At 34.9% G+C, this 27,619-nt stretch overlaps 2 protein-coding genes across 6 annotated transcripts in view; both read right to left on the bottom strand.

The window, feature by feature from the left end:
- LOC131803452 (probable serine/threonine-protein kinase DDB_G0282963) overlaps window positions 1-9,582 on the bottom strand; it is a 64,027-nt gene extending 54,445 nt beyond the window's left edge. Inside the window, exon 1 of the mRNA XM_059124773.1 lies at window positions 8,992-9,582. The gene's annotated coding sequence lies outside the window, so the exon portion shown is untranslated. The remainder of the gene's footprint in view (window positions 1-8,991) is intronic.
- The window catches only part of LOC101894539 (CUGBP Elav-like family member 2), a 382,563-nt gene that overhangs the window by 158,022 nt on the left and 196,922 nt on the right, over window positions 1-27,619 (bottom strand). The window lies entirely within an intron of this gene.

The raw sequence follows: 27,619 nt of genomic DNA, 5'->3' as shown, positions 1-27,619 counted from the left end.
AAGACCTGAATAACAAATTTGATGATTCCAACCTAATACCAAATTTAGTAAGATTTTGTACAAATATCCAAACCAACTTGACACCAAAACTGAACAAAAATTATTACAATTTTAGTACTTTTCGTACATTTATAATTTACATTTTTAAGACCACCAATTCCTAGATTCCAACAGAAAAATATTAGGATTACAGCTCTATTCCTTCACCCAATAGCAAAATTTCAGAATCTCAGCACTATTCCTTCAACCAATACGAAATTTAGTAACATTTAGTACTTTTCGTACTTTTAACAACTCATTTCGAAAAATCATTCCGTTTCTCTATCCTAAACACCAAAAGTGACATCTATACCAAATTTGAGGATTCCAGCCCTATTCGTTCACCCAATAACAAACTTAGTACTTTTCGTACAATTATAGTAAACATTTCCGAAGCTACCTCTATATGTACAGGCTACACATGAAAAGCGAACCTAAGACTAAATTTCAGATTTCAAACACCATCTGTTCACTCTATACCAAATTGTACTAAATATAGTACTATCAGTACTCTTTGTACACATTTCCAAAAACACATCCATATTTCAATTCCAGATATAAACAGTGACATCTATAACAAATTTCTGGATTTCAGCTCTATCCCTTCTCCCAATATGGAGATTAGTACTTTTACAAGTACCCTCAGTGAATATCTAATTTCTGAATTTTATCTCTATCCTTTCACCCAATACCAGATATAGTTCCAATTAGTACTTTTCGTACAATTATAGTAAACATTTCCGAAAACACCTCCATATGTCGAGAATATTCATGAACAACGACACTAATACCAAATTTCAGATTTTAAGCACTACCAGTTCACTAAAACCAAATTGTACCAAATATAGCACTATATAGTACTTTTCACACAAATATAGGACGCATTTCCAAACCACCGCCAAATTTCAATCACAGATACCATCAGTAATCCATAATATCAAAATTTCAGAATTGTATCTTTGTGTTTTCACCCAATATCAAATATAGTACCATTCAGTACTTTTCGTACCATTATAGTACACATTTTCGACACCATCTCCATATGTCCTGGATACACTTGAACAACGAACCTAATACCAAATTTCAAATTTCAAGCGCTATCTGTTCACCCAATACTAAATTGTACCAAATGTAGTACTATTTTGTACTTTTTGGGCGCTTGTTGCATTCCATCCTTATCGGTTTGCCAAAACATAAATTGTACCAACTTTAATAACATTTAGTACAGATAAGTACGAATTTCCTAAACTACTTACAATACAATAGTAACAATGCAATAGAAATCTAATTTCGGAATATCAGAATACCACCTCTACTGGTTCTCCCAAAATTAAATTGTACCTAATTTAGTACCACTTAGTACACATAAGTACGATTTTCCAATTTCCGAATTTCTCAGTCTTAGAATGCAGTAGTAATTTTATGTCTAAATTTCAGAATTCCAGCTCTATCGAAATTGTACCAAATATAGTATCATTTTTAATTTTCGTGCACATAAGTACACATTTCCAAAACTTCCTCCGCATCCCAATCGTACACTCCGCCAGTAATGGTAATTTTAAATTTCAGGAATCTGGCAGAATGGATGGATCCTCCTGATGAGTACCCAAATGTACTATATTACATCTACTCTACTCCTCAACCTTGATTCCCATTCAAAATTTTTTCGTACCGCTGTAGTACGAATTTCCAAAAAATTAACTTTATCTGAACCTTTTAGTCCAAGTTTGACTCTCACTGAAAATTTCAAGATTGCATATTCATCCGTTTCGTCTGGACGTTGATGAATCTTTATGGCAGTCAGCCGATCAATTACTTTACTGTTTTATTAATATAGATTAAGGGTATCCCCTGTTCCTCAAAAGGTTTTTATACCCTCCAACATACATAGTATGGAGGGTATATTAAGTTCGTCATTTCATTTGTAACTCATCGAAATAATAATTTTAGACCTAACAAAGTGTATATATTCTTAACAAGCGAAAATTTCTAAGACGATTTAGTCTCACGCTAGAGTCAAAACGAATTAAGATAGGAAGCTTGCACTGCAGACAGGCCAAATTCGAAAATGGGCTATATCGGTCCACGATATCATATAAGCCCTGTATATTGGTAAATCCTGATATTCGGTATTTTGATGATTGTAGCCAAATTTGTCAATGGAATTGTTTGAAAATCCACACAAATCTGAGTACTCTACCCTCTGGAAGAGAATTGTCTATATAGGTCTATGTCTTAGTATAGCCTCCAAATAACCATACCTCCCGATATTCGGCATTTTGATGATTTTAGGAACATTATTCACTGGAATTTCGTATTTGAAGGTCGTAATGAGTACTTAAGACTATGACAAAAAATTTCGTATACAGATCCAAGTCTTCGTATAGCCCCGATATAACGACACCCCCCTACATTCGGTATTTTGATGATTTTAGGGATATTATTCACCGGAATTGTGAATCAAATTTTGTATTTGAAGCTCGCAATGGGTACTACAACCACTGACTAAAAATTGCCTGTGTAGGTCCTCGTCTTCATGTAGCCCACATATAACGGCAGCTCCCTTTATTTGGTATTTTGATTATATTACCCAAATTTTTTACGGGAATTGTTTCAAGTTTCGCATTTAAAGTTCGTAATGAGTACTACAGTCTATGACAAAAATATAATTATGAAATTGTCCATGTAGGACCACATGTTCGTAACGTTTTGCCTTTGAGTAGTATTTTCGACGGATGTTTTTTTTTTTTTGGAAATTTTCCAGTTCCTTTAAAATGGTAAAGGCCATGAAAAGCTTTTTGATATAAATTCAATTGATTGGTTTATAGGTCTTTTATGAGCTAAAAAAGTAGCTAAGTTCGGCCGGGCCGAGCTTTTAATGCCCTCTACCATTTTGAAGGAATTTTCAAATATCGGTGTTCAACAGAAGTTTGTTTGACCAAGAAGACCTACCGAAAGTTTCCTTACTACTATTGAGGGTATGATGATACAAAAAACTTTCGTCCATAATAGAATCTCCCTAAAATCACCGAATATCCTTTGATAAAACTTCATATTTTCACATTAGATTTTCAAAGGATCTTATGTCTATAGAAAACCTATAAACTATAATCGGCCTAAAAAGGAAAATTAAAGGGAAATTGTCCCTAAAGTTCCTTTGAGGAACAGCTTTACAAAGTATTTCTTCTAAAAATACCTTCTTGATGCCTTTTCTATTAATAGAAGAACATTGAAATATTCGTTTCCCAAGGAACCCTTAAAAAGTCTGTTTTTGGCGGCAGTTCTTGAAAGTCCCATAAAACCCAGAACCTCAACCATAAAAATGATACTCCTTCTAAAGGTCCTTTTTTCCCTAGGAGACCTTTAAAATTTCTGAAAAAAACGAATTCAAAATTGTATATTTGGAGATCAACAATAACATGCATTGTTTGTGAAATGGTTTGTATTAAATTACTTAAATTCCATCAACATTGTTGCGCTCTTGTTAATAAAATCCAACCTCATGACAAATATATAACACAATTGCATTGGAATACATAAATTAATTTCTTCAGTCATTGTCATTACGATATGCAATCAATGTTCGAATAAATCATGAATGTCAAACATTTTCAATGGCAATGGCGATGCCGACCGACCAACAAAAAATGACTGACATATTCGCACGACAAAACAATTAATTTGATTGACATATGGATAACACAGAGGAGGAACTGGTGATAAAAATAAAACAAAAAACAAAACATTGATTTCGCAAGATCTGAAATGTTTTGATTTCATAAGACAACGATGATCCAATTTCCTGGCCTCTTCACCTCTTAAGAATATTAAATGAGCTTTGAAATAATAAATATTTACATGTTCATTTAATAAAAAAAATCATTCTACATATTAATAGTTTTCATAGTTTTTTTACCGGTTTTACCTACAGGTACAAAAAAACTGAATACACTATTAAAACTCGTGAATTTAAAATTCTGATGACAACAGCAAAATTTTCCATAGCAAAAAGGCAACAACAAAAACAACAAACAATGCAAGTGTCGGATTTTATGGGTAAACTGAGTAGCCAGAATAAATTGTCTACCACTAAATGAGGTAATTTTGTGGGTTTTTAAATTACAGATTGCATTGCTATGCGCTGCATATAAATACGAAATTTTATCAAACGTTTTAAACAAAATTAGCCAAGAACCCTTAATTTTGAATAGGAAAAAATCTTTAAAAGGGGACAAATTGTTTGCTATGAAAATATCAGTAATATGACACGCAATCCACACATTGGAAAAATATGACTTCCGCAATTGTAATTTTTGAATTGACACGAATCTGGATTTTGAAATTGAAAGAAAGACCAATTTCATATGGCCTTGAGAGAGATTCCACTGCTTTCCTTTGTTTACATAGGCAGAAAAAAATATCACATCGGGCTAGTTATATATACAGTTTTATGTTATTATACCCTCCACCTTTGAAAGGAGGTTATATTAACTTTGTCATTCCGTTTGTAACATCCTTAAATATTCGTTGTAGATCCCATAAAGTATGAATATATTCATAATCAGCATAAAATTCTAAGTCGATTTAACGATGTCCGTCTGTCTGTCTGTTGAAATCACGTTACAGCCCACATTATTTGACGTAGATCGCCAAAATTTAGCAGAGCAATTTGTATTGTGTCTAGGATGGTTGGTATTGAAAATGAGATATATCGGTCCACGTTCTGGTATAGCCCCCATATAAAGGTAACTCCCGATATTCGGTATTTTGATTATTTTTGCCACACTTTTTCACGGATTTGTCTGAAATTTGGTATTTGTAGGTCATATTGGGTTCCAGCTCCGGTGGCGAAACATCGCATGCATAGGTCCACCATTTTGTATAACGATACCTCCCAATATTCGGTATTTTGATGATTTTTGATACATTTTTTCAAGAATTTCTCTGAAAATTGGTAGTTATAGATCATTATGGGTCCCAGTTCGTGTGGCGAGTCATTGTAATTATAGGTCCACGATTTGGTATAGCCCCCATATAACGGTACTTCCCGATATTCGGTAATTTGATGATTTTTGCCACATTTTTTCACGGATTTGTCTGAAAATTGGTATTTGTAGGTCATATTGGGTTCTAGCTCCGGTGGCGAAACACGTTTTTGAATAGTCCCATGTAGCCGTATTCCCCGTTATTCGGTATTTTGATAATTTTTGGCACATTTTCCCATGAATATGTCTAAAAATTTGTATTTGTGGGTCATAATGAAGTCTAATGTTTCCTTTACCCTAAGGTAGAGGGTATTAAAAGTTTGGCCCGGCCGAACTTAATGTTTTTTACTTGTTTTTTCTTAATGTATATTGTACGATTAAACATGCAATCTTTAAAATGGAATTTACACCGCATAACCTCAAACCACAAACATGAACTTTCTCCATTATTATAATTTTAGATGGCACAAAACATTTATTTAAATTTTATTTTTAGAAGAAGGTTTTAATTTTATGTCCGAAGACTTTGGAAATTTTGCTAGAAGTATAGATTCCACAAACAGATTTTAAAATTCTATGCACTCTACTACTAATTTAATAAAAGACGATATTTACAAAACGTAGTGGTGGACTAATCCGAAATTATCTGACTTTATTTCTCTTTACATATTAAAATTTCAGTTTAAATGTATATACGAAATATCCCTAAAATTTAGATCCTACCACCATGTGGTCATACTTAAGCGTTCCACACTTAATTTAAATTTTTCTGAGATAAAGGTTATTCATGAGGGTTTTCGATATTATAAAAATCAAAATAACAAACATAATAATAAATAAATCAAGTAAAACAGCAGCTAAGTTCGATCGGGTCGAATTTTTTATACCCTCCATCAATAGGAAGGAACTTGAAAATTTCAAAAAAAAAAAAAAAAAAAAAAAAGGAAAAGAAAACAAGTTAAAAAGCTGTAAGTTCGGCCGGGCCGAACTTTTAATACCCTCCACCATTTGGTACAAATTTGGCAATTTCAAAAAAAAAAAAAAAAAAAATAAAATAAAATCCGTTAAAAATTCTGGTAAAATCTTAAAAATACCGAATGCTTATACGACGACGTGGGCCTGCATAGGCAACATTTGTCATAAGTTATTACAATATTTAAATGCGAAACTTGAAGAAAAATCTGTTTATAATAATAATGGTGAATAATGTCGCTAAAATCATCAAAATACCGAATAAAGGGAGGTATCATTGTATGGGGGGCTATAGAAAGACGTGGACCTGCATAGACAATTTTCTGTCATAGGCTGTTATATCCATTATGAACTTCAAATAACACACATGAAACATTTCCGGTATAGAGTGTCGCTAAAATCGTCAAAATACCGAATATCGGTAGGTGCCGTTATATGGGGACTATAACGAACTACATGACCCATTTTCAATACCAAAAGTCCTGCAGACATAATATACATTTGAGTAAAATTTTATCAACCTACTTTTTTTCATTCGGAAACTAGAGTGTTTTCCACAGACGTATAGACCGACGGACATCGCTAAATCGAAATAGAATTTTATGCTGATCAGGAATATATATACTTTGTGGGGCCTAAAATGTATATTTCGAAGTGTTACAAACGGAATGAAAAACTTAATATACCCTCCATACTATGATGGAGGGTATAAAATTTGTAAACTAGTAAGGTGAAAAAGTCGGCCGAGGCCTAATATAACACTATGCGTATTTAGTAGAGCTCCCGCAGGTAAAACGAACCGAGTGTCACCAAAGGATAAAATTCGGTTGAATATGAAAAAAATCTATTCACACATGTAAGGGACTTTAACACCAAATCGGATAGCTATATCTAAATCGATTTTCACCAAATTTTGAAGCACTTGCTTATATTCTAAATTCAGTCGAAAGTACTAAAGTGGATTAAATGGACTGAAAATTTGGGCTGATATCACCAATTTGGTGCACAAAAAAACCTGAAATCGGATAAAGATATGTATGGACGCTATATCCGAATCTGAACCGATCTCTATAAAATTTAACATAAGTATTTTCGAGGTCCCTAAGTTACCTGGTACTTGTGAAGTGCATATTACGCATGTGAGGGAATTAAAACCCCAAATCGGATAAAGCATATATATTTGAAATACATACTTCTGGGTGATTTTGGTCGGAAGTGACAAAATTTATTCCATTTGGATGGATATTAACAGTCTGGTCCACAATAAACCTGAAATCGGTCAAAGATAAATGTGGGAGCGATATATCTAAAATTGGACCAAGCCAAACAAAATTTGACTTGGAAAATTTCATCTCAATTGGATAATAAATGTGACCTGCATTTTGTTCACAAAACTACATGGACGGACTGACATGTATAAATCGACTCAGCAAGTGATTCTATGAATATCCTCAAAAGTAACTATGGGTCTATCTCGCTTCCTTCTCCATATTACAAACAAATGCACAGAGACATAATAGCCTTACCACTATGTGGTGTAGGTTATAATGATAGTTAATTGAGTAGGGAAATATTGAAAATTTCATAAATCAACTTCAAGAATTTTCTTCAAATTTTTATTAATTATTTTGCAAATTTTAAGAAAAAATTGGACGTAGAACTTCGATTACTGGGATATCACTGCTCCCTCACTGTTCAACAAATTGATATTAAAACATATTTGACCGTTAAATATTTACGGAATTTTGACCAAGAAAGACGATTTTCGGTCACTGTGAGATAGACTTGTCAAAATCGTCTTAAAATGTTATGCTGATAAGGAAAGTATGTACCTTGTCATATAAACAGAATGAAGAACTAAATGTTCTCTCTACACTAGGTATGGTGAGGGTATAAAAATTGGGAAAAATAACAAAAATAATAAAAATTATAAATATTTTTTTTTCTTTTTACTACTTTCACTAATCTTTCTGTTGAATCTATCGTTACAATATGATTTTTTTTTTCGAGAAGTTCAGGGCTGTAGTAAACAATTCTACTTTTGAAAAAAAAAAATCGTCAAAACGAAAATTATTCACTTCTTATTTTCATAGGGCAGAAATCCAGCCCCTCTTTATTAAAAAAAAAAAACAAATTTGGGGTGTATCCACAGGATTATATTTCCATTTATCCTCTTCAAGAGGTTATCAAATTTTCACTGCCTCTAATAACAAAATAACAATTTTAATTTTTACTTCAGATTCACTTCAAATATTTATGCGTAGATCAGGTTCGTAGACCATATATTTTTCAAACTTCTCTATTTTTGAACACCAATTTTAATGCCAACAAAATAATTAAAAAAAAAAATATTTAAATTTTAATTTTTCACTTGGCAATCGTAAATATGAAAATAATAAATGTTGTACACAAATGATTTTGAATTTTTAATTTTAATGTAACTAAAGTAAAATGTGATGTGATCCGACGGAAAAACACAATTGTATATATATGTGATTTGCACATTTTTTTTTTCTTAAAAAAAAATTTTTTTGTAATTTTTATATATTAAGAAGTTAAATATATGCCGACATACTTATGTACATATATGTAGTTATATATTATTTTTAAAAATAACTTTATTGTTGCTTCGTGTTTATTTTATTATTTCACTGTTGATTTCATATTTGGAATTCTGTGGTTTATGAAATTTGTACTTTATTTGGTAGGGGATTTTGTAATTTATTTATTCTTATTTATTTGATTTATATATGTATTTTATTTCATATTTTGTTTTTTTTTTTTATTATTTATTTTTTTTTATTTTTATTATTTTTTTTTTTTTGCAGAAATTACTTAAAAATGCCAATAACAAAATCTGTAAACTTTTTGCTTTTAATTTTTATTAAATATATTTTTTGAGTATCAGCTCTGAATTTCTATATTTTTTACTAGTTGCTCTAATTCCATTTTCTGTTTTAATTCTAATTCGTCAAAGGTATTTTCAAAACTACACCTGTTGTTCTGAGATTATTTCACTTCTATTATTCCATTCGATTCGCTTTACACACACGCACACAAAAATATATATGATTTGAAATCGATATTAATTTCAATTAAATACGAAATTCCAATTAATTCAATTAAAAGCACAAAACAGTAACCGCTTCAGCGCGCACGTTAACTTTCTAGGTTCAGGCGAAAGAGACGTATTCTTTGATGGTCCTATTACTGGAGCAACGGAAACGATGGCTACGACGACGATGACAACCACAAACGATCACTGGGTCGGTCTGTTGGTTGTTTGGCTGTTTGACTCTTTGGATGTTGCTTACTGTGCACTTCGAAATTGGGGTTTTGAATTTTTTTCTTTTTTTTGTAATTCACTACAACGTTTTCGCTGATATCGAACTTTAAAACCCTGACTTGGAAATGCCACAAAAATATTAAAACCGCTGCGCTGATCGCTCGCTAGCTCGTTCGCTCACACATAGGCGGCGCACACACGTGAAATGTTCCCAAACCAAGCGAGCCAACAATGAATGCCGCGCCGTTCCAAACAAATGAAAAAAGTAAATAGAAAATAATAATAATACAATGGAAGGAACCATACCATACACGAACAACAGTGACTAAATATTTTTGAGAGTACAGAACGATGATGAACTGCGAGCGAGCAGACAAACAAACAAACAATGAGAAATGGGGAGAAAAAAAAAACCGTCCAAAAAAACAAAACAAACACGACGCGACGCGATCGACACAACAAGTGACGATTTCAATTTCAGGTAAGAGCAAAACAGAATTTGTTTTTGTACATGCCCCTCCCCCACCCACACCTTAAACCGTTTGTCGACGATATCCGAACGCCACTACAAAACGACAACACTGCTGAGTACTTTAAGCACGAAACAATACCGAGAACTCATATTCGTAGCCCTACTGCTCAATACTCACTTGTTTAATTGCACACAAAACAAAAAGTGCAACAACAATGATGTTGTATTTTCCCCACCACACACAAATGTGGTCAACAGAGAGAGGGAGAGAGCGCGTAAGTGGGTGAGAATAAGAGAGTATGGATTGGATTGGATCAAATCGGATATGTGAGAATGAGCTTTGCACGTTTTTGTCGCTGGTTGGGGAGTTCTGTGTTCATCGATTGCCGGTATTGAGGCTGTTGCTGCTGCTGCCGCTGCTGATTGATTGTAGTTATTGTTGGTTGGGCGTATTTAACGAAGTGTTTACCACGTTCCAAGGTGAACAGTGGTCACGAAGGAGGAGGAAATTGTGAAATACGTGCCGAAGGAAAACAAGAGCCTCAAATGTGGAGTTTTAAAGAATTAATTCAAGCAAAAATAATGAATTTCTAGAAATACTTTTTCAGGATTGTAAGGATTATGAACGTGGATATATAAGGATATTTTCAAGGACTATCAGAACATTTGACACTTTTTCTCCCAAAGAGTTTTTCAAGAACTGTCAGATCGACTAGCGTGAATTTTTTAAATAATATGTTGCTGGAGATTTCAGAGCCATAAACTTGAACTGTTTACGTATATCAGAGCTAGAAACGTGGATTTTGAAGAAATGTCAGAACTATAAATAGGTTTTTAAAAACATATTCTCAAGTCCTGTCAGAGGTATTAATAACAATTACAAGATCCATATACGCTGATGTTTTTAAATATATTTTTTAATGGATTATCAGGCTTGAAAGTTGGAGAAAAGTGGCAACATAAGAGTCAAAAAGAGCCAGGACTGTTAAAGCTGTATATTCAATATTTTAGGATAGTTTTCTAAGGGAAATGTACTTGGGCTTTTAAAGCGGTGTCCGTCCTAGGCCTGTCTGGCTGGTGAGCACGATAACTCTCGAAGGGGATCCAAATTAGGTACATCGTAATATTGTTATCAAAATTAGATTGAGTTCGGACACGGGCAATATCGGTACACTTCTTACGGTACCTCCCCCACAACAGGTCAACGTTTGTAATAACCATGGATCTCATGAAACGGAAAATAAGCATCTGAATTATTTCAAACTCGGCACATCCCGATATTTTTCCAACACAAGACATGGTGTGAGGATGGTAGATATCGGTCCACTCCTTCTGGTGCACCCACCATAACGGTTCGAAATTAAAAAAAAATTGAAGTTCATAAAACCCGAAATAAGCATTGAGTTCTCTCTAAACTTAACATGTTCCAATATTCCTGGTACATACCCGCAAAGGGTCTAAATTTTAAATAACATAAACGTTCATAAAATCCGGGATAACCATCCGAGCTGATGTCAATAAAGAATTATTGGGCACTATTCACTGAAAATGTTTCAAATTTGGTATTTTAAGTTCGTAATGGATATTATAGCCTATGACAGAAAATTGTACATGCAGGTCCACGCCTTCGTATTCGGTATTTAGATTGTTTCAAATTTGGTACTTGAAGTTCGTAATGGGTACCCCAGCCTATGATAGAAAATTGTCTGTCTGGGTAGATCCATGTCTTCGTATAGCCACCATATAACGGTTCCTCCCGATATTCGATATTTTGATGACTTTCGGCCCAGCCGAATTTACAGCATTTTTACTTGTTATAGTTCAATAGCCCTGTATCGGTCTTCTATGGACACAGGTCCTTAATCTAATCTTCTATTGTCCGCGGTGAAGTTTACCTGTGGATTGAAGACCGTCTTCAACAGATCGGAGGCATCCAAAATTAAAAATTTTAATTTTTTTTTTCAGAGGTAGGTATAGGTATCCTGATTTGTTTTTTGTTTTTTGTTGTGGAAGACTGAATTGTATACCAATATTTGAGCGGAAAATCCAGGTCCAAGGTCCGGGCGGATACAGTTGTCCCAATAAAAATACCTATCCAACAAGTGGTCACATGAAAAAACTGGAATACATTTTGTCCCCTCTGAAAATTGGGTCTTTTTCGACTTTTGGATTATTTTTTGAAAAATCAGGGTCCAAAAAAAAAAAACAACAATATTTTTGATACAATTCCTGAGCCATTTTGAATAACACCTATTGACCACTTGTTGGATATATATTTTTTTTAGGTTTCAAATGATACCCACATTGTCCCGATCTTGCCGTTCAAATATCCGAATATTCGGGACCGTCCCCAAGAAAAAATACTTTCTGGAAATCAGGGTGCCAATACATGGGTCTGGAAATTTTTTTCAAAAAAATCTGAGAGCTCTTACTGAAGTAGAAATAAGTCAGGTATTCTTTAGTCCAATAAAACTATTTAAGGTTTTCTATTGACAGAACAACTTCTGAAGGCCTTCTAGAGGTTGGAGACCTTTAAGAGGTTGTTTTGAGACAAAAACCCCACAAGGGCCTAATGGAGGCAGAAGATTTTGTAGAGGCTTTCAAAAGTCGAAAGTCTGCTATGGATTATTGGCAGTGAAATTTTGAAATATTTTCTGAATATTTTTTTGGGGTCTCATAAAAATTAAAAAAAATGCTAATATTTTAAAAATGTTAAAAAAATAGCAGAATTTTTTAAAATTTGAAATTATTCCCAAATTCTCCACAAACCACCGTGAATATGCTTCTTATACCAAACAACATATATTCAATGTAGCACAAGTATCCAATGGATACGTATACTTTAATTGTTTTGCCTAAGCAGTGGCATATATTTTTTTTTTTTTTTGTTGACAAAATTTTGACGAAAATACATTTGTTCAAATATCCATCTACTATATAAAAGTTTTTTTGGGCGCATATCCACACAATAAAAACACACACACACATACCTATATTGAATTATTTCACACATATTTCATGGCATTTCTGCTCTTCGCACCTTCTCAACTAAATCCCCGAAAAGCAAAAAAAACGAAAAAATCTTGTTCGCATTCTCTTTGGAGGTTTTGAAAATTCATGTGAATCGTTTGACGAATGACACACTGAAAGTAAAGTACATACATACAGTCATACATACAGACAAACATACCTTCTACTAAGTATGTTCCACCTCGAACCATGCGACATGTGATGTATGATGCCAACATATTTTTTCTTTTTTTTTTAAACTTTGTGACGTTTTGAGGGATTTGAAAGGGGCTTTGTTGTTGTTTCATTTTTTTGTTGCTTGCTCTGACGACTATACTATGTATGTCAGCCTCATGGTTCAATACCTCCCAAAAATAACACAAAAAAAAATGGAAAAAGAAGATGCGTCGGTAAAAAATAAACGCCAATGGAATTATGTCAACATTTTAATGCTGAAAAGAAACGTACTTTCATTTCGTGTTGTCATTGTTGTTTGACGATAATGATGATCTTTGTTGTGATGGTGATGATCATCATCACGATGGTGCTATACGTTATTATCAGGTCATTAATGATCATTGTGCCATGTCAAATGTTTGATCATGGCCAATATTAGGTGTTAATGGCTATTGGACATCTTCCTTGCCATGTCGCTTGAGTTTTCAAAATTTTGTAGTTGAGGAAACAAGGAATAGGTGTGCGGGAGCAAAGGTCCCAATAGTTGCAAAAATTGTGAACATTTTCGGAGCTACATAAAAAAGGAAAGTCGAAAACTTGTTGAAAATGTAGATTATATTGGTAATCGATCTTCTGTACACCAAAGATTTTATAGCCTCCACTGGGGATATATTACCTTTGTCATTTCCAAACCTCGAAATATATGTCGGAGTCCCCATAAAGTTAATATATATATTCATGATCAGGGTAAAATAAGTTGATATGACGATGTATGCTAGTGTGTTGAAAATTAAAATTTGAAAGATAAATAAATTAAATTTTGAATACATTTTTGTTCTAATTCTAAGATATTTGCTATCGATTATGTTAATGGACCATATCGGCCTATAGTTAGGCATTGCGCCCATATAGAAATACATCAGGATTTCGGTAGTTTGAAGTTGTCCATCCCAATATTTAACCAAATCAGCAAAATATACATATTATTGATCAGCGTAAAATTCTAAGTCGATTTAGCTATGTCCGTCAGTCTGTCTGTTGTAATCACGCTCTTTCGAACGATTTGAGATAGAAGGCTAAAATGTTGACACATATTTATTTTTCCAGTAGGCAGATTAAGTTCGTAAATGGGCCATGTAGGGCCACGTTTTCATATAGCCCCCATATAACGGTACCTCCCGATACTCGGTATTTTGATGATTTTAGCGACATTATTCACCGGAATTGTTCCCAATTTGGTATTTGAAGTTCGAAATGGGTACAACAGCCTAAGACAGAAAATTGTCTGTGCAAGTCCACGTCTTCGTATAGCCCCCATACAACGGTACCTCCCTATATTACGTATTTTGATGATTTTAGCGTCATTATTCACCAGAATCGTTTCAAATTACGTATTTAGAGTTCGTAATGGGAACTACAGTATGTGACAGAAAATTGTCTATGCAGGTCCAGGTCTTCGTATAGGCTCCATATACCAGTACCTCCCTATATTCGGTATTTTGACGAGTTTAAGTAAAATACCCACCGAAATTGTTTGAGATGTCGTATTTGAAGTTCGTAATGGATGCTACAGCCTATGACAGAAATTTCTCTATGGAGGTCCTGGTCTTCGCACAGCTCCGATATAACGGTACCTCCCTATATAAGATATTTTGATGATTTGAGCTACATTATTCACCGTTTATTTCAAGTTTCGAATTTGAATTTGGTAATGACTTATGACAAACAATGTCTATGAAGGTCCACGTCGTATAGACACCAATATAACGGCTATATTCGGTATTTTTAAAATTTTAACGGAATTTTTTGAGGATTTTATTTCCAAATTATTTTCAAATGGTGGAGGGTAATATTAGTGGTTAGAAGTTTAGTGGTTAGCTTATTTGTTGATTAATCAAGCTTCGTAGAGGCTACTTTTAACAGTCCATAGAGCGCAAATGTTGAAAATATTTGCAATACCTCAGTGGAAGGTCTGTTACGGGTCATCCATAACCCGAAGTTTATAGGGACGTCTGTCCTTTATATATTGCCTTTATATATTCCTTCTAGACCGAGAAAAAATCCTCAGAGTTGGAAGATCTCCAGAAGGTGTTCCATTTAAGGAAAACATTTAAGATATCTTCCATGACCTTGTGACGATTTTAAGGTGTTTTGTGAACCGGAAATTCCTTATATTTTAGAGGTCTTCAAAACACCCAAATGCCTTTAAAATATCCTCCAGAGGTCGAAGATCTTCCGTAAGTGTACCATGTACTAAAAACGTTCAAAATGTTTTCCATGGCCTTAGGAGATTTTAAAGTACTTTTGTAGACCCTAATTGTTAATATTAGGGAGGATTTTAACAGACCAAAGGTCTTTCAGGTCTGCTAGAGACCGGAGTTCTTTTACTTGTTCTCCCAAAACAGGTTATTTTTTAAAGGTCTTCTGGAGGTCAAGGATCATTTAAGGGTCTTTTTAAACCGACGGTTTTGTAAAGGTAATCTATAGAACGAGGACCTTTTCTCGCTCTGATATAGAACCAACAACTGATACAGGTCTTCTAGGGGCCGAATACCATTTACTGGTCTGCCACAGTCCAAATTTCGTGGGAAGGTAATCTATAGACCACAGACCTGGTAGAGTTTATTTATAGACATACGATTTTGTATTGGCTTTATATTGCTCTTAATCGCTCTTCTATGATCCCAAGACCTGTTAGGGGTCCCTCAAAGGCACAAGACCCTATTCTAATCTTCAATAGTCCAAAAACTTGTTAAGATTTCCTGTGGATCAAACACCGTTCAAAAGTTTTCTGCAAATTCTGTACGAAGGCCTCATAAAGGTCTTTTGTAATTATGAACATTTTTTAGGTCTTCTAAAGACCGAAGATCTTTCAGAGGTCTGCTTTTACATATCTCTAAGTCCGAAGCTCTTGTAAAGGCCTTCCAGGGGCCAAGGATTTTTAAGAGTCTTATTAAACCGAAGATTTTATATAGGCCATCTATAAATCGTAGGCCCCTCACTGATCGTCTAGGACAGATCTTTTATAGATCTAATACCTTTTTTTGATCTTCCACAGTCCTAATATCTTGAGAAGATCATCTATAGACTGAAGATATTACATAGTTCCTCTATAAACAGACAGATTTTTATAGGCCTTTTACAAGGCTTGCCATGGGCCCTTTATTGACACAAGACAAAGTCTTTTATTGTCCGAAGACCCTGTAAAGGTTTCCTCTGGCTCGAAGACCGTTCAAAGTCTCCTAAATATCTTCTGTAGACCAGAAATTTTAAAGTCTTCATTACTTCAATAAAGCATTTAAAAGTCTTCTATATACAGAATTCTTCTACCTGAAGGTTTTCTACTGGCTGGAGACCTTTAAAAGGTTGTCTAGGCAAGGACCCGAAAAAGTCAGAAGACCTTGTAGAGGCTTTCCATACTCCAAAGGTCTTTTAAAGGTTTTCTATGGACCCAAGACCTGTCATTGGTCTTTTAAAGACACAAACCATTTTTCTAATATTTTGTAGTCCGAAGGCTTGTAAAGGTTACCCATGGATCGAATATCATTCAAAAATCGTCTATAGAATGAAGCCATCCTAAGGACATTCTTTTAGTCCAATAAAAATTGTAAAGGTTTTCTATAGGCAGATTATCATGTGAAGACCCTCTAAGGGCTGGATACCTTTAAAAGGTTGTCCAGAGACAAAAGACCAGATAAGGGCCTATTAGAGACCGAAAGCCATGTGAAGGCTTTTTATGATCCAACAGAGGTTTTCTGTGGACTCAAGAGCTGTTATGTTTCTATTATTTAGGCACTAGACCATTCTCTGATTTCTCGAAGATTTTGTGAATTTTTCCTGTGGGTCGAAAATCGTTCAAAAGTCTTCTATTGATGGAACGCCCAAAGGTCTTCTGTGTACTGGAAATTTAAAAAAAAGGAATTCTTTAGTCCAAAACAACTTTTAGAGGTCTTCCATAGATACAATATCTTGTAAAGTCCTTCTATAGGCTAGATACCTTTAAATTGTTTTCTACTGACAAAAATCCCGGCAAGGGCCTAACAGAATGGTATGGTATTCCAAAGAAAGAAGTCCTTATTAAGGTTCTATAAAGGCAAGACATTCAATAGAAAAGAGGACTTGTGAATTTCTTAGAGGGAGAGAGAGAGAGATAGAGTGAGGGAGAGAAGTCATTGAAAAAATATTATTGAGGTAGTTTTCTAGAGACAGAGGAACTTCTAGAGGAATTCTGAAGGAGAGTAGTTAATATATAGACAAAGGAACATTCAATAGTCTCCCATTGATAAAAGAACTCGAAAAGAAATTTTACAAAAGTCGAAAAGCTCGAGATTGTTCTCTCTCCACTCGAATTCGAGCGGGAGCACTCCTGCGATTGTTTGATTTTCTCTTTGTGCGAGTGGAAGTAAGCTTGGGTCGAAATCGAACCGATTCTAGTCTTGCCGAGCACTTTTTTGTTACTTCCATAATGTTGTTGTACTCTTGCAAAGATCTTCAATAGAAAGAAGACCTGGAAAGATATTATAGAGGTAGTTTTCTAGAGACAGATGAAGTTCTAGCGCACTTTTGCCCTTATGGTGGCGATGAGAGTAAAACTAAATCGAAAAAGAGCCAATCCTAATCTCACCGAGTATATTATTTGTTATTTTCATGACATTGTTGTATTTGAAGGAACGAGTATTTTCCCAACCCACAGCTAACATACATTTCAAAAACCTACATCATGCATCAAACTTAGTTCCCAAGCCAATTACTTGAAATTTGGTATAAGAATCAGAGTTGGAAAACAATTTTAGTATCCCATTGGTAATACAAAGGGCTGTGTATTTACATTACCACGTAATGGGTTGATCAGCACATGTAGCTCCCAAGTTTTTGCCGCGTGGAACACCGACAAAAGATCTTCTAGAAATAGAAAACACTGGAAAGTTCTTCGGAAACCCGTCCAGATGACTTCTGCAGACCTTTCAGGGGTCTCAGAAGGCGTTCTATGGTTTGCTTTCGATGAATAAAACAGAAAAATCTTTTTGACTTTTTTCCCCATAGTATTTGTTTTTCCATTCCGTTCATTCAGAAATGCAATAATTTGTCAAAAAGCACACACACACACACATATGTACAACCACCCATCAAACATTTTTCCGTTCACATCCTCAAGACAACTAAATTTGTAATTGAAAATTTCATGCCAAATACCTAGACAGACGTTGATTGTGAAGGTTGGAAAAAAACGCACACACACAAAACAGCTAAGCTACACTACTGCTACTTGATAATAATTGTTATTCAGTTCAATGTGTCATTTAGGTCTTGTCAAACAGACAGCACGTCAAAGCTTCGCTAAGAATAGTCGAACGTAATGGAAAAAATAGGCAAGAAAAAAAAAAAAAAGAAAAAACATAGTTGGCATGGACTTCTAAAAGCCAAAAGTGTATTTTTGGCGTTGAAATCGAACAATTACCGTTAAAACCGTTCAAGAAAAAGAAGAAGAAAAAATAAACTCAACGCAAATATTTGCGGTTAATAGTTTTGAAATGGAAACAGAAGAAATACATGTTGACGTTTATGGCATATTTCGATGAAGGAAAAAATGGCATTTTTACAGTGAGGGGCAGAAGTGTGGGGCATAGTATTTTAATTGAAAGAGAGGTTAACAAAAATGCATTAAGATAACAAACCAATTGGGAGGAAGGGACATTGTAGATGAATTATAAGTGAGGATTGCCCCTGAAAGGTGACTTCATTCCAAAATTCAAAAAAAAAAAAAAAATCAGGTTACAGGTGCCCAAAAATATGCTATAGATTTTCCATGTAATTATGATTATAATAAGAAACCACTGGAAAGGTAGAGAATTTTTATATCCTACACCACATAGTGGTAAGAGTATTACAAACCGGTTCTTGGTGCATTTGTTTGTAACAGGGAGAAGGAAGCGAGATAGACCCATAGTTACTTTTGAGGATCTTTATAGAATTACTTTCTAAGTCGATTTACGTGTGTCAGTCCATCTTTCCGTCCATCCGTCTGTCCATGTATTCTTGTGAACAAAATTCAGATCACGTTTATTATCCAATTTATATGAAATTTTCCAAACAATATTTGTTTGGTCCAATGACGAACCCTTTTAAAATTGGTGATAATCGGACCAGATTTAGATATAACTCCCATATATCTTAAACTGATTTCAAGTTAATTGTGCACCAAATGGCCAATATAAGTTCAAATGATCTGCATTTCTGTACATCCAACCGCATTCAGTCTAGAAGCCAGTACATGAAATTTGGAAGAAATCGGTTTAGATATAGCTATAGCTCCCAAATATATGTCACAAGAGTTATATTTGGTACCGGACATCAGATACTGCTCGAAAATACATATAAATTTTCTCGAGATTTATTGTGCTCCAAATGGCCAACATCAGTCCAAATAACCTGAATTTTGGCACATCCGTCCGAATTCAGCCTAGAAGCAAGTAAATGCAATCGATAATCGGTTCAGATATAGATATAGCTCCTATATATTCAGGGTGAGAGGAAAACACTGCAACCAACTTCAGACTGCTGTCATTCCTAAGCCACTCGTCTGACAGCTGTTAAAATTATTTTAGGGACAGCTTATTATATTTTTTACCAGAGTACAGAAGCATTTTGGTGAGAATTTTCCAGAAAAAAAGTTATTCGTGATGGAACTCAAGCGTGATAGTGTGATTTCTTTATATTTGGCGGGAAAACCACAAGTGGCTATCGTCAGAGCACTGCAGCATTTAAATGTGAATAAATCTCTTAGGTCTCGCACCATCGCTCGTTACCGTGATACTGGTAGCGAAGTCCGACATCAAGGAAGTGGACGGAAGAAAACAGCAACATCAGCAGAAATGGTTCGAAAAGTAAAGAAGCAATTTGACCGAAACCCGCGTCGCAGTGGCCGAAAAATTGCTCGTGAGTTGAACATATCGCAATATTCCATTTGGCAAATATTGAAAAATGAGCTCGGGTAAAGCCATAGAAATTGCAAAAAGTGCAAGAACTTATACGATTTGCTTCGCTTGGCCGAAAGTGGTGAACTGGTGAACCGAATTTGGTTATCTCCGATGAGAAAACATTCGTTGTCCAGCAGTTTGTAAACAAACAAAAATGATCGTGTTTACTTGAGAAAGAGGTCAGCTGGAAATGCGCACCAGCCGTTGGCCACCAGAACTCAAGCACCGGCCATGGTGATAGTGTGGGCCGCCATAACATAACTCCGCTCATATTAATCGACCGTGGCATCAGAATAAATGCCGAATATTATCGTGAAAATATTCTGGCGGGTGTATTAAAGCCTTGGGCACACAAACATTTTTGCCGCAGAACTTGGACATTCCAACAGGACTCAGCACCATCGCACTTAGCACGCGCCAACCAAGAAAGGGTACAAAATTAGGTTCCTCGCTTCATTTCCAACGCACAATGGCCACCAAAATCTCCGGATACTAATCCGTTGGCTTTTTTTTACCCCTCGGAGGAGAATTTTTTATTTACAATATCGTATATCCCCCATATAACGGTACCTTCCGATATTCGGTATGTTGATGATTGTATCAATATTTTTCAATAGAATTGTCTGAAAATCCACACAAGGAATTACTTCTGAGTTCTTTACCACCTGGAAAGAATTGTCTATATAGGTCCACGATATCATATAGCCTCCATAATATGCTACCTCCCGTATTTTGATGATTTCAGCGAAATTTTTGTCTGGAATCGTTTCAAATTTCGTATTGAAAGTTTGAAGCTCGTAATGAGTACTACAACCTTTGCCAGAAAATTGTCTATGCAGGTCCACATCTTCGAATAGCGCACGGTACTTGATGATACCAGTATTTTTCGACGGTTTTTATACCCTCCACCATAGTACGGAGGGTATATTAATTTTGTCATTCCGTTTCTAACACCTCGAAATATACATTTTAGACCCCACAAAGTATATATATTCACGATCAGCATTAAATTCTATGTCGATTTAGCGATCCGTCCATCCGTCCGTCTGTGGAAATCACTCTAGTTTCCGAACAAATTGAAGTAGATTTATAAAATTTTGCTCAAATGTATGTTATGTCTGCAGGACTTTTGTTACTGAAAATGGGCCATGTACGTCCACGTTTCGGTATAGCCCCCATATATCCGTACCTCCCGATATTCGGTATTTTGATGATTTTAGCGAATTTATTCAACAGAATTGTTTCAAATTTGGTATTTGAAGTTCGTAATAGATACTACAGCCTAAGACAGAAAACGAGCCATGTAGGTCAACGTCTTCGTATAGCCCCCATATATCGGTACCTCCTGATATTCGGTATTTGGATGATTTTAGCGAATTTATTCACCAGAATTGTTTCAAATTTGGTATTTGAAGTTCGTAATGGATACTACAGCCTAAGAGAGAAAATTGTCTGTGCAGGTCCACCTCTTCGTAAGGCCCAGATATTCGGTATTTTGATTTTATCGACATTATATATTTTTTTAAGTTTCGCATTTGAATATTGTAATGGCTTATGACAAATGTTACCTACGCAGGTTCATGGCGTCGTATAGACCCTAATACATACATTCGGTATTTTTAAGATTTTAACAGATTTTATTTATTTTTTTTTCCTGAGAGTTGCCAAATTCGTTCAAAATGGTGGAGGGTGTTCAAAGTTCGGCCCAGCCGGGTTTTTTCTTGTTTTTTTTTTTTTTTTTTTTTTTTTTTGAAATTGTTCAAGATCCTTCAAAATGGTGGAGCTTAGCTGCTTTATTACTTGTTGAATATTGGATAGCATTGACCCTGGAAAGTCACTTCAATGTAGTATCCAAAACCTGGGAGATGTTTAAGTAGAGTCTTTGCTTTCATTGTTCCTATCAAATCAATTCGAAAAAGTTTCCAAGAAACCGATGGATTTATTTCCCAATCATAATTTCATAAACTCCCCTTAGACCACTTTCAGAGCTGAGAACAGCCTCAAATTTTCCCATCTCATTTGTATGATCTTGAACCCAACTGCCCGACATTACAATTACATGCCAACCGCAAAACGACATCACCAGCTGGCCTCAGGCCTAAATATGCAGATTGTCTGCAACATGCTCTGAATACAAAATTCAAATACTTTTATTGAAAAAATTTTCAAATATCCGCCAATGCTCTAATCTTTATGAATATTCACTTAGTTTCTGTGTTACAAAGTCAGAATATCACAGACAGAACAGCACTTGAAATTGGCTGGGGTTTCTAGTGGCTGACTAAAACGGAGCGCCATCAATTGTAAATTTTATTTCATTTTTTCTATTGTCTGCCAAATGAACCGCTCCGCTGCTGCCATACAACCACAAACAAAATCAAATAAAAAACTTTTATAATTAATTCCAAGCCATATGCCTTCAAATGGCATATTTAACCTAGCCAGCCCATGGCTGAAAGCAAAGAAAATTAAGATAACGAAATCAATACGCACGCACACACACATACACCCACAAAACACATTTTCCCAAAACAAAAATAATTTATATTCGAATTGAAAATTCAATTTCAATAAATTTTTAAAATAAAATAAAAAAAACAAACGACACAGGAAGAACGCCCCTTATTAAGAAGAGCTACATTTTGGGGACGTCAAGTGCGCTGCGCCGGCAGCAGCAGCAAACGGAAGAACCCAACAAATTGCCAGAGACAGAAACAAAGACCATAATAACTACAGCAACAACAACAATGCGAACATGAGGAGGAAACATTGTTCCGCTATTGGTGGCTTCTTGTGGTGTTGTTGCTGTTCTCATTGTTGTTGCTTTTGGTAATGATGGTGGCATTTTAAATTTACAAAATAAAATTCATTATCCATCGAATGATACATTTGAATCATAAGTGCGGTCAGACACAAGCGCCGTACAGTGGTCCGGCGGGGGAGTGTTTTATTTATTTATTTTAATGTTTACTCTTTCCATTAAAAGAGCTATTTGGTTTCCTATTAAAGAAAACTTTTAAGAGTCTTCTCTCCATGGCAGACCTGCTTTAGATATTTTATCAATAGAAGTCCTACCAAAGAACTTTAATGTATGGAATGCCCCTTAAAGGTCTTCTATTCACAAAATACCTATTTTATTTAATTTATTTATTTAAAATAGATTTTCTCTTTATAGGAGACCCATACAGGTCTGTCATCCATGGAAGTCCTCTTTAAAGGCCTTCTATCTACAGATGACTTAGAAAACCTGTGCTGCCATCGAAGGCCTGTTAAAGGTCGTTTCAGGGTATGTTACTGGTCTTTTATCTATAAAAAACGCGATGAGGTTTTTTCAATATAAAGAGAGTTGAGTGATTGACTGATTCATCAACCCCTAGACGAAATGGCTGAAACTAGAATCTTATCATTTTGGTAGAGGATCATCTTTAGGGTTTAGGTGTGAGATCAGTCTGTGTTTTTGTAGATTTGTAATATAGAGTAATTTTGTAGCTATTTTCATTTCGGTAACACTAGTTTAAACCAGTAAAGAAAATCTTAAAGTCGGGCGGGGCCGACTTTATGATACCCTACACCATTTTGCTAATTAAGTAGAGCTCCACATAACAATTAAAAGTTTTTATGGGAGAATTCAATCATACACGCTACGATTATAATTATAATTTAAAGTTCAAAGGACTAAATATGCCGAAGCATTTGTATCTTTTAAATTCGGACTTATATTGCCCATTGGGTGCAAAATTAATTTGAAATCGGATAAAGATATATATGGGAGCTTTATCCAAATCTGAACCGATCTCGATAAAATTTGGCAAAGATATTTCTGAGCTGTATTTGATATATTTCCCCAAATATTGTTGTTGCATAGTGCATATTACGGCGGCGGTGGACAAAAATAACAAATCGGATGAACAATATATATGGGAGCTATAGCTATATCTAAACCGATTTCGATTAAATTTGGCATACATATTTTTAGGCCTAATTTGGGTGTATATGCAAAATTTCATACTATTCGGGCTGATATTACACGTTTGGTGCACAATAAAAGGCAAATCGGACGAAGATATATATGGGAGCTATATCTAAATTTTTACCGATTATCTCCAATTTCAATAGGGTTCGTCCTTGGGCCAAACAAAAGATCTTTGCAAAATTTCATCTGGATCGGGCAATAAATGCGACCTGTACTTTGTTTACAAAAATACATGGACAGACGGACGGACGGACATGCATAAATCGACTCAGAATGCGATTCTATGTAGATCATCAAAAGGAACTATGGGTCTATCTCAGAGCAGAGCTACGGTAGCAAAAAAGTTTATATTGGGAATTTATGTGAAGCAGATCATACCAACCTTATGAACCTTATTCAAGGCTTTAGAATAGTCACAATTTGGAAACTATATCCAACTCTTAATCGATTTTCAAGAAACTTGACGGAGATTGTTGTGCCTCTAGTACCAAATAACATTGCTTCGTAGGGCATAAAATGACTTCGATAAGCATTACATTAAAAAATATTTATTAGAGCGCTAGATATACTGGACCGAGTTTCACCCAAAGGAGAAATTCCGCTAAATATGAAAAAATTTTCCAATTTAGGCTGATATTACACACAGTCGTACGGTGGACAAAAAAACCTCAAAATTGGATGAAGATGTATATCGAAGATATATAAAAATCTGAACCGATCTCGATAAAATTTGGCAGAGGTATTTTCGAGTAGTGTCTGATGCCCGGTATCAAGTATGATTATTGTGAAGTTCATGTTAGGGACTTGACGTACATGTGAGGCACATAAAACCCCAAATCGGATGAATCAGAATTACCAAAATTCAGTCGATTTGGGCTGATATTAACCAGTTGGTACACAATAAACCTGATATCGGATAAAGATGTATATGGGAGCTATATCCTAATCCGATCCGATCTCGATAAAATTTGACAGAGGTATTTTAAAGATTCATAAGTTATCCGAGTACATACTACGCATGAAACATATATATCTGAATAGCTATATCTGAATCGATTTTCACCAAATTTGAACAACTTGTTTCTAGGACGAATTCATTCGCAATTGCAAAAAATTCAGTCCATATCGGATGATATTAGTCATTTGGTGCACAAATGCCCTAAAATTTGATGAAACATATATATGTGACCTATAGCTATATCTTTACCGATTTTCATCAAATTTAAAGTACTTGTTTCTAGGCTGAATTCAGTTGGAATTGCAAAAATTCAGTTCATTTGAGCTGATATTAGCCATTTGGTGCACAATGAACCTAATATCGGATAAAGATATATATGAGAGATATATCCTATTCGAACTCCATAAAATTTGGCACAGGTGTTTTTGAGCTTCATTAGTTATCTGGTACCAAATATTATTCTTTGGAAGGGTAAATTAGGCATGTAAAGGTTTTAAAATCCCAAATCGGATGAAACATATATACGGGAGCTATAGCTATATCTGAACCGATTTTTCCAAATTTTATGTACTTACTTCTAGACTGAATTCGGTTGGATGTGTCAAAATTCAGATAATTCGGACTGACATTTTGTGTACAATTAACCTGAAATTTGTTGAAGATATATGTGGGAGCTATATCTACATTTGCACCGATTCTTACCAATACGGTTTGTCCATGGGCCAAATAAATATTGCATTTTGTTCACAGAAATACATGTACAGAGGGACGTACTGACATGCAAAAATCAACTCAGAATGTGATTCTATGAAGATCCTCAAAATCAACTATGGGTCTATCTCGCTTCCTTCTCCCCGTTACAAATAAATGTACAAAGACATAATACCCTTACCACCATGTGGTGTAGGGTATAAAAATAACGTTATATTTGGGTCTATACGAAGACGGGGACCTTGCATAGACAAATTGTGTCATAGACCATTAAAATATTCAAATATGAAACTTAAACAAAAACCAGAAAAGAAAGTCTTAAAGTAGGGCGGGGCCAACTTTATGATACCCTACACCACTTTGCTAATTTAGAAGAGCTCCGCATAACAATTAAAAATTTTTATGGGGGTATTCAATCATACATGCTATGAATCTTTTAAATTCGGAATTGTACTGCCCATTTGGTGCACAATTAATTTGAAATCGGAAAAAGATATATATAGGAGCTATATCCAAATCTGAACCGACCTCGATAAAATTTAGCAAAGATATTTCTGAGCTGTATTTGATAATTTCCCTGAATATCGTTGTTACGGAGTGCATATTACGGTTGTGGTTAACAAATGTATAATATATATGGAAGCTATAGCTATATCTGAACCGATCTTCACCAAATTTGACATACTAGCTTCTACACTCAATTCGGTCGTAAGTGCCAAATTCCGTATCATTTAGACAAATATTAGACGTTTGGTGCACATTCCAAGGTATATCGGACGAAGTTATATATGGGAGCTATATCCAAATCCGATCTCGATAAAATTTAGCAAATGTATTTCTGAGATGAATTTGATAAATTTCCCCAAATATTGTTGTTGCAGAGTGCATATTACGGCTGCGGAGGGCAAAAATAACAAATCGGATGAACAATATATATGGGAGCTATAGCTATATCTGAACCGATTTCGATCAAATTTGGCATAGATATTTTCAGGCCTAATTTGGGTGTATATTCAAAATTCCATACAATTCGGGCTGATATTAAACGTTTGGTGCACAATAAAAGGCAAATCGGACGAAGATATATATGGGAGCTATAACTAAATTTTGACCGATTTTCTCCAATTTCAATAGGGTTCGTCCTTGGACCAAACAAATGATATGTGCAAAATTTCATCTGGACCGGCCAATAAATGCGACCTGTACTTTGTTTACAAAAATACATGGACAGACGGACGGACGGACATGCATAAATCGACTCAGAAAGTGATTCTTTGCAGATCATCAAAAGGAACTATGGGTCTACCTCGTTTCCTTTTGCCTGTTACAAACAAATGCACAAAGACATAATACCCTGACCACCTTGTGGTGTAGGGTATAATAATGCATATAAAAACCACTAAAGAAAGTCTTAAAGTCGGGCGGCGCCGACTTTATGATACCCTACACCACTTTGCTAATTAAGTAGAGCTCCACATAACAATTAAAAGTTTCTATGGGAGAATTCAATCATACACGCTATGATTATAATTATAATTTAAAGTTCAAAGGACTAAATATGCCGAAGCATTTGTATCTTTTAAATTCGGAATTGTATTGCCCATTTGGTGCACAATTAATTTGAAATCGGATAAAGATATATATGGGAGCTATATCCAAATCTGAACCGATCTCGATAAACTTTGGCAACGATATTTCTGAGCTGTATTTGATATATTTCCCTGAATATCGTTGTTACAGAGTGCATATTACGGTTGTGGGTACCAAATATAACAAATCGGATGAATAATATATATGGAAGCTATAACTATATCTGAACCGATCTGAACCAAATTTGACATACTAGCTACTAGACTCAATTCGGTCTTAAGTGCCAAATTCCATCCCATTTGGACAAATATTAGACGTTTGGTGCACAATAAAAGTTAAATCGGACGATGTTATATATGGGAGCTATATCCAAATCTGAACCGATCTCGATAAAATTTAGCAAATGTATTTCTGAGCTGTATTTGATATATTTCCCCAAATATTGTTGTTGCATAGTGCATATTACGGTG

The sequence above is a fragment of the Musca domestica genome, unplaced genomic scaffold, assembly GCF_030504385.1.
Source record: "Musca domestica strain aabys unplaced genomic scaffold, Musca_domestica.polishedcontigs.V.1.1 3, whole genome shotgun sequence".
NCBI lineage: Eukaryota > Metazoa > Arthropoda > Insecta > Diptera > Muscidae > Musca > Musca domestica.
This window is presented reverse-complemented; position numbering and strand designations above follow the sequence as displayed.